We start from the raw sequence: 12,363 nt of genomic DNA on the forward strand, positions 1-12,363 counted from the left end.
GCAGTGCTGTGACTGGTTTCTGGTGCTCCATGCACTGGGTGTGTGTAAATGTGCCTCTGTGGGCTCTTGATAAGCACTAGATAAATTCCATGTGTTGTTGTTATTGTAATAACTGTAGTGTTTTGTCTTCACCTGCTCCAGCAGAAACAGAGAGATCATCTGATCAAAGAAAAGAGAGACAGGAGAAGTTTAGGAGCTTCTCCATGTTTCTGGTAATGCAGCTCAGTCTGAGCTGTTATCATTGTCAACAGCAACATTAGCATTGTGTTTAATGGTGGGTTTCTTCTTGATGGATCATACTAATGTTCACACCTTCCATTTCTAACTCATAGACAGCAGGAGTAGAAGGACATATATATCTACAAAACTCTCCTCTAACAGAAGTGCAACAGTGTTGTCTGTATTGTGTCTTTGTGATTCATTATAGATTTTTTTGGTTACTTGTGCGTGAGTGTGTTGTGGTTCCTAGAAGAATGATTTTCTATAGATGTGTGTTGTTCAGTAGTGAGTGAGTGTGATGGGGCATCTCTCCTGCACAGAGTGTGTCATTGTTCTGTATCACATCCTCCCCCTCCACACCTGCAGTAGGTCCCAGCTGCAGCAGTGCAGCCTCTGTGCAGTCTGACTGAGGGAGGTTTTTGTACGACTCTCTAACACTGTGTGAACACATCACCACTATGGTAACTCTGACAGTAGTAATCTCCTGCATCTTCAGTCTGGACTCCTCTGATGGTCAGAGTGAAGTCAGATCCAGATCCACTACCACTGAAACGAGCTGGAGTTCCTGACTGTAATGTTTTCACATATCTAATCAGGAGTTTAGGAGCTTCTCCAGGTTTCTGCAGGTACCAGAATATCCCTTCATCTCCATCACTCCAGCGGTGCACTGCAGGGTTGGTCCTACAGCTGATGGTGACTGTGTCTCCTGGAAGAGCAGATTTCACTGAATCTTGAGTCACTGTTACCTGACCTCTGGATCCTGGGTAAGAAATAATAAAATCATAAAAAGGTAACATTTGCCTGTACAGATACTTTTGTTTAGTTACTCTAAATCTGTGAATAGTGCATTTTAAATAAGAGTAGTAGACGTGTGTCACATGGATAGTTCACCACAGAGGTAAAGCAGTGAGTTACCTTGAGTCCAGAGGAGCAGTGTGCAGATGAAGATGGGGATCAAAGTCATGGTTGCTGTGGGTGAAGTTGCTGGGGCAGGCAGCTCTCAGTCATGAAGTGTTAAACTCACAGGACTATAAACACTCCCAGAGCACTGAAGCAGGTGCTGCACATGCAAAGTGACCTCTCTGTTTTAATACACGTCTACCAAATACTCTCTGTGACAATACACATCTACCAAATACTCTCTGTGACCTCTTTGTTTTAATACACATCTACCAAACACTCTCTGTGACCTCTCTATATTAACACATGTCTACCAAATACTCTCTGTGGCCTCTTTGTATTAATACACATCTATCAAATACTCTCTGTGGCCTCTCTGTCTGAAGTAATGACTCCACTGAATACAATAACCATATTTAACAGAACCAACCATACTTGATAACTATAAACTTTATAATATAATGCAATATATAGATGTTTACTATCAACAATGTCAGAACACTATGGTACAGCGTGCTGATTATTGGGTAACTGGAATTGAAGAACAGATTAAGAGAGAATGATAAATCAGAAGTATCTAGTATATTTTATGTAAGTATTTCCAAACGTGTGTGTGGTGTAGTGCTCTCAATCGCTTCTCTGTACAAATCTCTGTTTTGCCTGCTGTCTACATACTTTCCACAAGGGGCGCTGGTGAGTTGTACAGTGGATGCCTAAGATGTGAAGGAGCGTGTTCTGACCAGTGTACAGCCCTGTACAATGGAGTCTACAGTCTGAAGAATGCTCTTTTTTTCTTAATTCAACACTCAGCTGGTTTTGATTCTTGGGTTTTGTTATCACTGCAAATAAGCTTCATTTTGAACTGTTCTTGTATCATTTTAATATTCATTATCTGCACTGTAAGATTCTTTGTACTGGAGTGTGTTGTATTGGATTGTGTTGTGCTTGAATAAGTTTGGTTAATGAATGTTGAACATCTGCAAAAAGTGTTGCTTCTGGGAAGGAGCAGGTTTCTCAGGGCTGTAAACACAAATCTGTTTCACCCCACTGCTCTCGCTCTCTCTCACTCTGACTGGTATTGACATTAGAGACTAGTTTCAGTTCTTCATTTTATATCTGAACATTATGTACACAGGAAACGGAAATAATTACCAATAAAACAGTATGAAGATTGGATCCAAATTATGTTCTCAACTACATGTAATTTAGATAATGAATAAAAATGTATTTAGCAAATAAAGAAATTAATGAATAAGCAATCATATAAATTAATGCTTCTGAGCAATTGCTCTAGTTGTGTTCAGTCATAATTATATGTTGTTTTGGATAAAAAGCTTCAGCTAAATGCTGTAAATGTAAATTTCTCTACTTCAGCATTACGACCTCGTCTAGGCTTAAGGCTGTAACAAGAGTTTTGTGTTAAGAATGTAAGTTAAAGAAACCTCAGAGAAGACCATCGTAGTTCAAGGTCTGCCAGTGTATTATACAAACAAATATCCAACATCTAATAGACACAGTTCAAAGTGTAAGACTGGTGTTACAGCAGCAGGTACACAGGACAAAACAACAAACAAACCCACACTAGAAAACAAAGATGCTGACTAAAGCTGCACAGGACAAAATAAACACATAAAACTACAATAGCTCCCTTAGTGAAAACACAGACAAACTAACCCAGGACCCAAAGCCAACGGCAGTCACTCCCTACTTACCAGAGCACACAAATAGATACATAAATATACAAATATATACATACAATATACAAATAGATACATACAATATAGATACAAATAGATATGTTATGTACAAATTTATCATTTATATATATAAATAGATACATAAAATATAAAGATCGATAGTTAATATATACAAATTTACAACAGTGGCCAAGTTAGAAGGATCAAACAAGCTCAGAATCAGAGTAAGGGAGAAAGAGACCAAGCACTGAATCAAAGATCAAAACTGTCACAAGACACAAACAGGTGTCCAAAATATTATCTTTCTCTTTCTTCACACAGGATGTAACTACTGTCTCATGCTCTTCACCTGCAGGTCAACAGCAATAATGTGAGCAACTGTCCCCATTGTTATATATTTTTTTATTTGGAGTGAGTTAACACTCACTCATCTGCAGCATCAGAGAGACATACAAGTTTTTGCTCATTTACATTTACAGCATTTAGCTGATGCTTTTATCCAAAGCAACTTACAATTATGACTGAGTATAACTTGAGCAACTGAGGGTTAAGGGCCTTGCTCAGGGGCCCAACATTGGCAACTTAAATGCAAGACAAGTTTTTCCAGCAAAACATTCTTAAAATTCTTTCAAAGTACAAGTTCTCTAAGCTGTTTGAATGAAGTTACTTTACTCAATTTGCACCATTTATCGAACAAGCCATTAATCTCCCGTGCAAACTCGTTACCAACAACACTAGCATGGTCCATGGTTGTAGAGACAGGTTAGTCAGAGACAGCACATTACTGGGTCACATTATCCTGCCATCAAGGACATTTTCAGCCAGTGATATATCAGGAAGGCCTGAAGCATAAGGAAGGGTCTCTTTCAGCCCCCAGATGGTGTGTTTACAAACCAAGTCCTCTGGACTGTGTACTGTGTACTGCACACACTGTGTTTTGTTCAACATTCAGCATTTCTGTGGCTCCTTCACTGTGGTTACATCAGCTCACGTGAAAACTTAGCATCAGACCAGCAGCCCTGATATTAGTACACTACACGTCTCCGTGATACTATCGCCCCATGCCACACGTCTGCCTGATACCAGTGCCCCATGCAATTATAATGATTTTATCTCAATCATGAATGTAATATCTATGAATATCATATATATCTATGAAGTTCCTCTCACAAAATGTTCTTCCTCAATTTGATTTTACAATTCAAACCATATAAGATAGCAATAAACTCATTTTTATTTATGTGTTTGTTACGATCCAATTACCTAACCTTTTCAAGAGTTCAAAATCTAGGACCAAAATAGGCATATGGCTGAAGGCCATAACATTATATTGAAAACAATCATCCTGCGTAACAAAAGCAGAATTATCTGAAGCACGTACTTGTATTAGTCCTAAGAAATGTTATGTTGATCAATGTACTGTACTTTAAGAATATTCAATGTTATCAAGTAATTTATTTGAGTATTCCAGTTTGGGCCTGCCGGCTGGCCCGCTAGGGGGCATTGGTGCATAAAGGTTAAAGACTTAACATCAGAACACTCTTTTGGCTGTAGATGCAATAAATAACCATCCAAGTCCTGTAACATAGTGGAGTTGCAAGCACACAGCCATCACTGGCACAGAAGGAACTAACCCATCATCCTCATCCTTTACAGGTACCAACGTAGCCACAGCAGAAGGCACAACATCAGGTTTTAAACATGACCGTGGAATATACTGCTTAAGCCTATTCATATTGCAAACAAGAGTTTTACGTTTTCAGTCTGGAGTTTCTATCACATAATCCATCTCACTGATCTTATTCATGATAATTTATGGCCCTGAAAATCTCATTGGTAATGAAGACCCTACATGAGGCAACAAAACCAAGAAATCGTCACCTGGCTGAAATGAACGGAATGTAGCAATTCCATCACATAATTTCTTAATTTTCAATTGTACCGTGATCTATCTTTCATATCCTCTAACCATATGTCCAAACATTAATTCAACTGTCTTCAACTGTCTCTCGAACCGCAAATAAGCAACCTCCTCAATGGAGCGCCAGCCTATTAGGCTACAGCCCCAAATTCAACGTCAAATGGCGAAGCCATAGATCTGAGCAACCCAACACGGGCCGGCGTAAGCAGCACAGAGGGGGGTAGGACAGGGACCAGGATGACAACAGATACACTGACAGGCACAGGCACAGACACAAAGGGGAACAAAGTGACTGGGACAGACAATGTGATGGGGATGGACACAGTGACAGGGATGAGTACAAAACTACATAAAGGACTATTAGAGTCCAGGTAAGCTGGCAGGAGCCCCGGCCTGTCCCCCAGTCATCGGCGGGGCTGGAGTCCTACCCGCCTGTGGGGGAATCGCCCCTCGCTGATTTGGGGGGCGGTGACTTCCGCGTACTCATTTCAGGAGGCTGGAGTGGGCACTGGTGTGGCCTCCCCCTTTCCTCTATGAGGCTTAGGTACAGGTGCATGCGTCCCGGGACTGTATGCCCTAGTAGAGGGAGTTTCCTCCTCCTCGGAAGTCACCTCTAGGACTGGCTAGATTGTGCCTAGGTGAAACCTCCTGGGCGGAGCGTTGTGCAGTACGTGCTGGAGGCTCGTCGTTCCCGTGAACGTCCAGTGAACATTACTGTCTGCAAGAGAATCTCCATGGAGGACTTCCTCTACCTCCATCGATGGATCCTCCACATAATCGGACTAAAAGTCAGACTGCATAGTGACGTCGCTGTACCCTCTCTCTCCATACTCAGCATAGCCCTCAGAATAGTCCATGTAGGGGTTGTAGGACCCAGCAGAATCTGGAAAGTTCGACCCTGGACCATATTCAGGGCCTCCTCAAAATCGTCCAGTGGCCTCCTCCCCTGTTGTGGTAGTGTGAAGTGAGGCTAGGATGATGGAGGGTCACTCCACGGGGTAGTAGGACTCTACAGAGTGCAACTCTGAGTACTGGACATCATTGTACCAGTCCCAGTAGCCCAGGTCTGTGGGTCCCGTACGACTTCACCGAGTCCCGACCCAGACCACACTCACCAACTCCCCCAGTGCCACTCTCCCCTGCTGTGGGAGTGAGGAGCAAACCCAAGAATAAGGAGGGCTTCCCTGCGAGGGTTGTGGGAGGGCATTTATGTCCCTTCTTACCCTTCCTCTTTTTCCCTTTCCCAGGCATCCTTCGTCGGACGGTGTTTCTGTAACATTAGGAGACTAAGCAGGATGCAGGGATGAGTTACGTTGAAGAAAACCACAGAGAACAAAGAATACTTAGCAATTAAGTTAGTATAACATCAAACACCAACACCAGACAACAGAACCATAGGGGTTTATATACACACGTAAATGAAAAACAATTACAAACAGGTGTGACACATGGGGGGTGTGGCAACACAGTATAGGTTGATGAAGGGAGGTGGTATCTTTAGAATTGGTTTGCTCGGTGAACTGACAGGTGTTATAAGAGCCTTTTATGTCAGACTTTAATGCTGGCCCAAAGAAATGCTGCAAGATATGTTTGTATGTTTTGTTCACCCCCAATTAACCTGCTACCAAGTGATTATGTGCTCAAGTTAAAACCTAGGCTCGGTACTCCTGACACAACTATTTGAACAATCCAATTACACTTCTTCTTTTCTCAGTATGAAGACGGAGTCCACCTCAATATGCCATCACCCCACAGATATGTGGGTACTGTAGAATCGACATTGTGCACTCTATCCATGCTCTCTCTGCAATGTTGTAATGAAGGATCTTTAAGCTGAGCATGAGTAAGCTGTTCTTTAGTGGCACAGAAATCCACGTTAGCAAACACCCCAAGTGATTTAAAAGGCCTACTCGACTCAGTACACTGCTCAACATCAAGCTCATCAGGCTTAACGGATACATCTCTAGGCTCTGTATGGAACCAATTTGACTCATGCATGTCCACAACATCCTCAAATTTATGACTCTGAGCATGGGTAACTACACATGCTGGAAAAATAGATAGTAACTCTTTATCCTCCATAGTCTGTACAACAGTATTACCATCTGGATGCCTTATTACTTCAGGGACATAAAGAACACTTTTCCCTGCACAATCCATTCCCATTATAAAGGAAACTCCAAAAGTAGGCAACATATAACAGATCCCAACAACAACTGTTCCCATAACAAGTTCCGACTGCAAGCTTATAGAGTGTAAATTTATAGAGTGTAAGGGAGTGTAAGTACAAGTTCTCTAAGCTGTTTGAAGGAAGTGACTTTACTCACTTTGCACCATTTATAGAGCAAGCCACTAATGTCCCGTGCAAACTCAACATACGTCTTGTTGGCTGTTTCTGAAATTCTGGTGAGACGCTTCCAGATGCCTTGACCACATCATAATCTAGGCTTTTATCATCAGGCAATGCAGAGAAAACCTCCTGAGACTTAGCAACTAGTGTGCACTGGAGCAGAAGATTCCATACTCTTCTAGGCCATTTCAAGGTGGTAGCTACAGGCTAGAAAGCGTCAAAATAGGACTCAACTTATGACTCCTGAAACTGCGGTACAAGGCTAATCTGTGGACTAACATAGAAGTCATTCACCTGACCAACTGGATGTGGACAAACAAGGTACAGGCATGGGTCTCTCTGCAAACCTTACCTCCAGCTCCAAATGCCGCAGCCTTATCTCTTTCAGCCTGGACTTCCAGGACACGAACCTGCTTGCGTTACAACTCCATTCAAGCTCCTTCAAGCATATCATCAAGCCAGGGTTGGAAACAGGAGTCAAAGGACTAATATAAGTGTCACTGGCGGGCACCAACATGTCCTCCTCTTCTGCTTCCTCCTCAGCTGAAAGACCTTCCTCAGCACTGCCCACACTCCTAAAGACAGCACAAGCACTTTCAGGCAACACCCATTTTTCCACCAACTGTATATGCAGATCAGCCTTGATGTCAACCTTTGTAGCAAAATGGTTTTCTTGAATACTGAAAAAAATCAGCAACGAGTAGCAAATCTGCCTTGCAGCAAATGTCAAACTCCTCCAATGAAGGTGCAGCGGTAAACGCGTCTAAATCAAATATGGTAAAAACTGAAACCGCAAAAACCCCCCACACCAAAAAAAAAATAAAACAGCCAAGCAGAAACACGCAGAGACCAAAACAAGCAGAAGAGCCCCCAATTTATTTTACGACCCTATTACCAACCCTGGGTGGGCTTCAGGGTGGGTTTTACCAAGCCTTTTCAAGAGCTCAAAATCTAAGACCATAAAAGTGTGCAACATAAAAAAGAAACATAGAGACACACTCTGTACAGTGTTTTCAGTGATGTATTCTTTGTTTTCTTGTTACATACAGGAACAAAACACATCCAAAATATATAGACAACATAATCTTTCTTAATAGGAGTATTTCTTCAGTAGGGACTTTATGGCAACACAACAAACAAAAAGTCTACTAAAGGGAATTCAATCATTAACTTCCCTAAAACAAAAGTAAAATAAAATACAAATCACGAAGAAAAGGCCTCGAGGGAAGCAAGCCGGCATCAGGAACAGGCTGAGGGCTCAGGCACACTGAGCTCCCTTACCTAGCATCCTGCTAGCCAATGTCCAGTCTCTGGACAACAAGCTCGATGACCTCCGGGCCAGGATAAAGTTCCAGAGGGACATTCGGGACTGCAACCTCATATGCTTCACCGAGTCGTGGCTGAACCTAGCGGTACCGAACCACGCCATCCAGCCGGCCGAGTTCTTCTCGGTTCACCGCATGGACAGGATGGCAGATTTGGGAAAATCAAGAGGCGGTGGAGTGTGTGTGATGGTAAACAACAGCTGGTGCAACAATGCCAATGTTGTTACTCTCGCCTGCTCCTGCTCACCCAACCTGGAGCTGCCCGCCTAAAAGTTTCGTCCTTTCTATCTTCCTTTGGGAGTTCACTTTGGTGATCATCAACACTGTGTACAATCCACCTCAGGCCAACACGGACATTGCACTGTGTGAACTTCATGAGGCTCTCATACAGTTTCAGGCACAACACTGGGACGCTGCACTTATCGTGGTGGGGGATTTCAACAGCGCTAACCTCAAGCGTGCAGTGCCCAACCTTTACCAGCACGTGCCCTTCCCCACCAGGGGAAATAGAACACTTGACCACTGCCACACCCGGTACAAGGACAACTACAAGGCACTAGCTCATCCACCGTTTGGCAAGTCGGACCACGCCGCCATCTTCTTCCTACCAAAATATAAACAAAGGCTGAAACAGGAAGCTCCGGTTCAGAGGGAGGTCGCGCGCTGGACAGACCAATCAATGGCCTCTCTGCAGGACGCTCTGGATGACACAGATTAAGACATGTTCTGGCGCAGCACTGATGATGTCAGCAAGTTTACGGAGGCAGTAGTGGGGTTTATTGGGAAACTGGTGGACTACACGATTCCAAGAGCCACCAACAAGAAGTTTCCCAACCAGAAGCCCTGGGGGGACAAAACCATCTGCGAGGCTCTGAACTCTTGCGCTGCTGCCTACAACGCAGGCATCATAAGCGGGAACATGGACGAGTACAAATCTGCGACATACGGAGTGCGCAGGGCAGTGAGAGAGGCGAAGCAGCGCTACGGGAGGAAACTAGAGACACAGTTCCAGCAGAGTGGCTCTAGATCCCTGTGGCAGGGATTATGGATGATCACGGACTACAGGAGCCCACCCTCCAGATCAATAAGTGCGGATGAGTCTCTGGCGATTGAGCTAAACACATTCTTTGCTTCGAGGCTACATCTAGCAGTGCTAATGCTAACAGCGCTAATGCTAACAACGCAAATGGTGCTATCGGCACAGCGAATGGCACATGCGCAGAGCCCACCATAGAACAGCGCCCCCTCATCATCATGGAGAGTGACGTGAGGAGAGTGTTCAAAAGAGTGAATACCAGGAAGGCAGCGGGACCAGACGGTATCTGCGGGAGAGTCCTCAAAGCCTGCGCAGACCAGCTAGCCCCAGTATTCACCCACATGTTCAATCTCTCCCTGACGCTCAGTACTGTCCCATCCAGCTTCAAGCGATCCACCATCATCCCCGTCACAAAGAAACCTCAACCCTCAATGACTACCGCCCTGTTGCCCTCACATCAATCGTGATGAAGTGCTATGAAAAGCTAATCAGAGACTTCATCACCTCTTCACTACCAGCCTCCATGGACCCACTGCAGTTTGCATACTGCCGCAACCGCTCCACTGAGGATGCAATTGCACATCTGCTCCACACCAAACTGACACACCTGGATAAAGGGAGGGGTAATTATGTTAAAATGCTGTTTGTCGACTACAGTTCAGCATTTAACACTATCATTCACTCCCTACTCACTACTAAGTTGGAGGATCTAGGACTGCATACATCCCTGTGCGACTGGATCTCCTAACAGACAGACCACAATCAGTACGGGTGGGCAACTGTGTCTCATCCACCCTCACCCTCCACACTGGAGCTCCTCGGGGTTGTGTCCTAAGTTCCCTGCTCTACTCACTACGACTGCACAGCCACTTCCAACTCCACCATCACTGTCAAGTTTGCTGACGATACCGTCGTCATGGGCCTGATCTCGTACAACGATGAGAGGGCCTACCTGGAGGAGATTAAACACCTGGAAAACTGGTGCCAGGAAAATAATCTCCTCCTAAACATCAGCAAGACAAAGAAGCTGATTGTGGATTGCAGCAAGAAGCAGGAGCGGCACTACCAACCTGTGAGGATCAATGGAACCACGGGGGAGAGAGTAGATAGTTTCAGATACCTTGGAGTTCACATCTCACAGGACCTGTCCTGGTCCTGGTCCTGGTCCTGCCACACCAACTCCCTAGCAAAGAAGGCTCGTCAGCGTTTTTACCACCTCAGACGCCTAAGAGACTTCAGACTGCCATCCAAGGTACTGCGGAATTTCTACACCTGCACTATCGAGAGCATCCTCATGGGGAACATCACAGTCTGGTTTGGGAACAGCACCAAGCAGGACAGACAAGCACTCCAAAGGGTGGTGCATTCAGCAGAGCGCATCACTCATACGAAACATCCTGACCTGCAGACCAGCTACTACAAGCAGTGTCAGACCAAGGCCAGGAGGATTGTGGACCCCACCCATCCCAACAATAGGCTCTTCTCTCTGTTGAGGTCAGGGAAGCGCTTTCGCTCCCTGAAGACCATTAGATAGAGACTGAAGAGGAGCTTCTTCCCACAGGCCATTCGGGCCCTGAATCAGGGAAACTGATAAACTGTGGGGACCACCACCACCAAGTGACTGTAAATTTGTAAGTTAGATTTGCACATTGTGTACATACACACATCCATATATCCATATATACATTGTACATTGTGTATATATACATATACATATATTGTACATACATTGTTATATATATATATTTTTGTATATATATAGATGTAGATATATTTCCCTATACACCCCTGTGTTTTTTTCCTCAGTTTGAACAGAGCACTCTCAAACCATTTCACTGCGAGTTATACCATGTATGACTATGTACGTGACAAATAAACCAAACTTGAACTTGAACAAAGCAAAAAACTAAAAAACCAAAACACAGCATCCACCTACAACTCCAAAAAATAAGAAAAGAACAGTACTCAATATTTCTGACAATCAAATATTTGTATATGACTGTCATGAATGGCCACCCTCCTGGCGTCCCTGTTGTCATGGTTTCCCTGTCGTCTGTTTTGCTGCACTCCCTGGTTCTGCTCCTTAGTTTCGTTTTCTCCGTCCCTCATCTGCTACTAGAGATGCCACTCAGACTGATCCTGGTCCTGTTCCCGGCGTGAGATGCCGCCCATCCTGAGCGACGCCACCCGTCCTGAGACTATTCCAGGCATGAGAGAAGCTGCCCGTCCGTCCTGTTACCAGGTCTGTTCCCATAGCCGCGCCTCTGGACCCACCCGTTCCTGTTCCTGGAGTGGAAGAAGCCACTCCACGAGCTCCCGTGCCTCATGCCTTGAAGCTCTTCTGTGCCCCAAAAGGCTGCCACTGCCATTTCTCCAGTCTCTTCTGTGACCTTAGACCTGCCTCCTGTTTCACAGGCCTCATGTTCCCTGCCCATCCTGCTAGATTTGTGTCTCCTGCTGCCTCTGACCCTGGGTTCCAGCCCTCCTGCCCCAGCCTGTGTGTCCTGTTGCCTGTGTGCCTCCTGTGTCTCCTTTGTTGCCTGCTCCTCCTGCCCCATCATTTTTGCCTTCTGCGTTGCCTGGTGTTGTCTTTCCTCCTGTTGTGTTGTCTGTCCCTGTGCCCCTTTCTGTGCTCAATCCAGTGCCTGTGTCCGTTTTTGTTCCTGTTCCTTTGTCATTGGCCTGGTCTGTTTTGCGTTTTTGTTTTCTTCGTCCTTTTGTGCCTCCAGTCGTACCTCATCGTTTATTGTCTTTTGTTGTTTCTCCTCGGCCTCCCTCCTGGCACTTTTTTCATCCTCAGTCTGTTTCTGTTGTTGGTTCTGCTTCCACTTCCACGTCCACTTCTGCTGCTGCTGTTTCTGCTCCTGTTGCTGTCGCTCCTGTTCCTTCGGTTCCTGTGTCTATTCCTGCTTTTG

The sequence above is a fragment of the Electrophorus electricus genome, chromosome 2, assembly GCF_013358815.1.
Source record: "Electrophorus electricus isolate fEleEle1 chromosome 2, fEleEle1.pri, whole genome shotgun sequence".
NCBI classification, from domain to species: domain Eukaryota; kingdom Metazoa; phylum Chordata; class Actinopteri; order Gymnotiformes; family Gymnotidae; genus Electrophorus; species Electrophorus electricus.